The sequence below is a fragment of the Centrocercus urophasianus genome, unplaced genomic scaffold (genome assembly GCF_019232065.1).
Source record: "Centrocercus urophasianus isolate 14NV4802_14NV808 unplaced genomic scaffold, USGS_Curo_1.0 seq_15, whole genome shotgun sequence".
NCBI lineage: Eukaryota > Metazoa > Chordata > Aves > Galliformes > Phasianidae > Centrocercus > Centrocercus urophasianus.
In genome coordinates, this window is record NW_024884697.1 from 33,899,751 (window position 1) to 33,905,000 (window position 5,250).

The 5,250-nt window shown below is 46.8% G+C and overlaps 1 protein-coding gene across 1 annotated transcript in view; it reads left to right on the top strand.

Moving 5' to 3' along the window:
- Positions 1-4,697: 4,697 nt before the first annotated feature.
- The window catches only part of CNOT2 (CCR4-NOT transcription complex subunit 2), a 92,183-nt gene continuing 91,630 nt past the window's right edge, over positions 4,698-5,250 (top strand). Inside the window, exon 1 of the mRNA XM_042815449.1 lies at positions 4,698-4,798. The gene's annotated coding sequence lies outside the window, so the exon portion shown is untranslated. The remainder of the gene's footprint in view (positions 4,799-5,250) is intronic.

Sequence of the window (5,250 nt, forward strand, 5' to 3'; positions counted from 1 at the left end):
TGTGGCTGCATAAGGAAGGATGTCCTAGCTTGCATGGAACATCCCAATGCAGACCCTTGGGGCACCTTTCCAGGTACCAAGTGGTACCTTCTCTACACTGATGTGCTGTAGGGCTGGAAGCATATTCTAGAGTGATGAATTTTTAGATAACTGAAGGCAGTGATGAAACAGATCCTATCCCTGGCCTTCAAGTTTATCTGACCTAACATCAAAGGATAAGTATGAAAAGTAAAATATGTTTGAGTACCAGGTGCCAGTATCTATGATAATGTATTGTTTCAACTATGACTGGGAAGCAGCATTTCACTGTTGCGTGGTTATAAGGGCTGTTGCATCTCCCACTGACTTGCTGCGAGCATTGTTTACCAGCTTGAACCCACAGCGCTGCCTGGGCAGTCATGCTCCTTTGAGTCTGCTGTTCTGCACACAGGCACCTTACTTGAACTAGTATTGGGCTCCCTGCACCCTAACTGGTGGGGCAGTGAAGAATTTCTTCATGGAGAGGATGGTCCATCCATCCCAAGCACCAGGATGGGTGGAGTTCTCACTCCTGCAGGTGTTTAACAGACATGTAGACATGGCACTGAAAGACACGGTGATATTGGTTCAGTGTCATGTTCTTGAAGGTCTTTTCCAACCTAGATGATTCGATGATTCTATGATAGTGGAACCCTCTGGCTGTGGGCTGGATGGCAAATTATGGTGGTGCATGTTATAGCAAGCAAGAAGAGTGGCATGATGTTGAAAGAAAAGTCATGCTAAAGGAAGTGGGTGTATGGTCCCCAAGAACCATGTCTAAACATAAAAGTGAGAACCAGCACACACCTGAGTGGGACAGGCTGTACATACATAGCCAGCTTACTTCCAGTCCTTGCATATTATGGTACTTAATAGCTAGAGAAAAATAGGTCCAGGTGGCCCCTCAGAGCTGTGTGGACTTGATCATCTTCTAAATTGCTCAGTCACTCACTATGTGAGTAGCAAGATACAATAGCCTTCTATACTACAAGTTCAACTTCATCTGCTGAGGTACAGGCACATACATATCCACTTCTGACAGTTCTGCTGCAAAGGAGATCATTTCTGAGAAGGATGAAGAAAATAGCTTCATCCTGTAACACCATGCAGTCAGAGTTCATTTGTTGTGCTCATTAAGACTTAACTTAGGGGAAAGTTTGCCTGTCAAACATGAAACACTGTCAAAACACAGTGAACAGAATTCAGCACTTTTCAGATCCCCAAGTTCTGTTCCCTTGCCTAGCTGAGACCTGACGTAAGTGAAATTAGTTCTTTTATCTTAGATCTTGTGATTGCTTTCCCCAGGCTGCTGGTTATATATTTACTGAACTTTTTTTTTTTTTTTTTACAAAGCCATTGTATTAGCTCTTACTTCCTAGCTTAAAATCAACTTTTAATTATGACAGTCTTAAACACATCAGTTTATGTTTTTATCAGTAGGAAATGAAGCTTAGAAGAGAGACTGTTCTGTGCCATCCATTCATATTGACTGCATCAGCTGATCACACGGAAAAGTCATGAAAAAAACAACTCAGCAGCACTCCACACATAAACCCACCCCAAATAAAACACTGTATTTTAATATAAATTAATAGTTTCAAATAAGAAACAAACCTCCTGAGCAGGCAGCTCTCCAATGACCGCCTGCAGAAGCACTGGACTCCACTCCTGAGAGCTGAGATTGGATGAGTTTCCCTGTAACCAACTCAGCAACTGCTCCCCAGAGATGATCTTGCTTGCTGATGTCAGCACCTTCTTGGGCACATATTTCTGTTTCTCTAGCACTTCCTCTTCTTTGGAAAATATATTCTCAGCTGTAGCATTAGTATCTTTTTCTTAATAGGTATCTCTGATACTTGATTGATCTGCCTGCTTACTAGCACTACGGCAGAACTCTTAGTTACCATACAGCACCATGAACAATCTTATTTTTAAAAAACCTTACATTTTGGTTCCATATTATTTTACAGAATTGGCAGATTTAATTTTGAACATGGTATTTTTTTTTAAATCAGATTGGGATAAGACAGACACACCTCTATTTTTGTGTTAAAGAAATACTTAAAAAAAATCAAATAGGCTGTATTTATTAAAAAAAGAAAAAAAGGAAAAAAAAAACCACCAAAAAACAACTGCTGTGTTCTTCTAAGGCAAAGATTAATTCTTAGCTGTGTAGTAACCCCACGGTCTTGCTCCAAAGAATGCAAACTGACAGATATTTGAACATCATGTAGCAAGGAAGATATCTGTGTAAAGCTCCCATTCCCAATTTATGAGTGCTATACAGTTGTGAATTCAGCAGAAATCAGAAAACTCTGAAGAGGTTTTTCACTCTTGACTAATTAAATGCATCCTGCAGTCAAGGAGCATTACCTTCTAGTTCTGTCTGTTTCTGTCAATGGGCTTACACCCTAGTTTGTGAAAGGAAAATACAGCCTGGCTTGCCATCACTGCAAAGCTGCTGCACTGTATTTGCTGCTCCAGAGGAATACTGCAGTTTGGAGATGGAAAGATTCTTGATGCTCTCCAATGTGCTTTTTGGTTGTATCTGAAAATGACCCACAATCCTGCCTATTCATCTAGTTCTGCCTCCATTCAGGCTGAGGATGCTGGTCTTATTACAACAAACAAAACAATTAGAACAAACCACCAACCAAAACCAAAACAAAACAAAACAAAAACAATTCACCAACAAAAAATGGGGAAAAATGTTTAATTAAATGATACAACAAGTAACAAACAATATCTGATTGTAGATGAGGATTCACACAAGGAAGTCAGACTACACAAGGTTCAAAATGGATGAGGAGCGTCCATATACGATCAGCAGCCATTTAATTAAATGAGTTCAGAACACCTCTTCAATTAAACAGGTGCAATGAGGCAAAACAGGCCTCACCGCCATAGAAAAATATATCAAGTCAAAAGTAGCCAATGTAGGAACACAGCACGTACAGCCTAATACATTCTCTTTATCAGCTTCAGAGATTATTTTGAAGCATTAAAATGCTAGCACTTACATTAAGAAAGCAAGTCCTTGTAAACAAAACAAGTTTTACTAACAGAATTCATGTCACAATTTATACAACCTGAGATTGCTACTTAGGCAACAAGATTGGTAATCAGGCTAACCAGCCTACAACATGAAAAATTATGTTTTTTTTTCTAATATATTTTCTGGATCTGTTGAAGTTTAGAGGCTTTTTGTTGCCTAAATGCCAACTGATTTGCACATGAACTCCAGTCTTGCAATGGACACAGAAACGCGTCCTCAAGGATGCACAACGAAAGGTTCTTAGCTTACTCGCAAGAAATTCTTGGGTATCCTAAATCTTAAATTATAGATTCACACAATAATTTGAGTTGGAAGAGACCTTTAAAGGCCATCTAGCCCAACTCCCCTGCCTTGAGAGGGATACCTACAGCTTATGACTTCTCTTTGGGAAATGTAACAAAAAATAGCTTTCTGAAAAGACACCATTAAAGTGTAAAGTGAAACGTAATGCAATGCTTATAAATAAATGTCAAAGAGTTGGTAAGACAAAAGAAAAGCTTATTTAACATTGACTTTTAAAGGGACATGACACCTATGCTTGATTCATAGGCAGTGGCATTCAGAAGCTGGTCTCCCAGCTTAGGTAGGAGAGTGCTCTTCCAACTTCAGAAGCTTTTGACAGACACATCACCACAGGTACCAATGTTCCTTTGAAATCCTAGTGTTATGTAACCAACTGAATACTTATTGTTGTGTGGAACTCCCAAATCAAACTTGACTGGTAACAACTGTGTGAAGTTACTGAAAGAAGATGACGATTCCTGGCCAATTTTTTGTTTTCATTTTTCAACTTCATGATTATTTCCTAACAAAACAAAAAAAGAATTAGCATTAATGGACGGAGAAGCCAGTTGACAAATATCATGGGCCACAATCTGTAAACACTTGTATACAGGCTTAGTTTTGGTACTGTTCATTGTCTCATTGACTTCAAAGGGATTATTTGCATTATGAGCGTTTTGTGCATCTGCATTTGCTGTACTGGTCCCACATGTGATATCACCACGTATTTTCACAGTGATAAAAAACTCCAGTTGTATCATCTAGGTAACTCATCCATTTTAATCATAATGCAGGCAGCGAAGCCTGCGTGTCCACCATGACCTCGCCAATACAGGAGACTCAGACTTTCACATAATTTCACTCATCAGGTCGGTGGTTCCGGACCTAGACACCTCTCAGGCCATCCCACATCTCCAGAAGAACCAGGACACGTCCTCTGCACTCGTCACCAGGCCATGCTGCTCCCCCAGGAGTATGTCTGCGTGACCCCCCGGCGCTCCGGCCTGCACAAGGGGCGAAGGCCCCAGGGCAGCGGGGCCGCCTCTGCCCTCACAAAATGGGCGCCGAGAGCGGCAGCGGCGCAGCCCCGCGTTCCCGCCCGCCGCAGGCCCGGCGGAGAGGCGCGGCAGCCCCGCGGCCTACGTGCCCCGCCGGCCCCAGGCGCAGGGCCGCGTCTCCCGCGGGAGGCGGAGGCAGCGCGGCGGAGCGGGCCGCACTTCTCCTTCCCCCTTCTTCTCCTCCTCCCGTCCCCGCAACCCCGCGTCGCTCCGCAGCGCCGGGCGGCGCGCCGCTCTCTCCGCCCCTCAGCGCCGCAACGGGCCGAGCGGCGGCGGCGGCGGGGTCACGGCGGCGGCCGGGTCAGAGGGTAAAGGTTGCTCCCCCAGCATCCTCCGTGCTGGATACTCAGCCATCTTGGATCCGCGGGACAAGAAAATTCATGCGGTGAGTCCGGCCCCGGCCGCCCCCTCTCCGACCCCCACCGCCGCCCCGCTCCCCGCCGCAGCCCTCCCGCGGCCTGATGAGGGGGGGCCCGGCGGCGGCGCGGCCCGCGACGGGTCTCCGCAGGCCCGGGGCCGTCCCGCCGGGTTTCCGTTTGCTTTTGTCTCCGAGGGGAGCGGGGGGGACGCGCGGCGCCCGAGCCCGGAGCGCGGCCGCAGGCCCGGCCCTGTCCGCCGTCCCCCGTCCTCCTCCGCGGCCGGCGGAGGCCGCCGGGAGCCGCTCCGCGCCCGCCTGAAGCTGAGGCCCGGCCACGCTCGGGCCCCGCATCCTCCGCGGCCGTCGCTCCGCCGCCGCGGCCCGCTCGGCCCGTTCGGGACGGCTCCCGCCCGCCGCCTCTCTGCCTCGCCGGGCCCGTTCGAGGGCCGCGCGGCCTCCGTTCCCCCCAGCACTCTCCC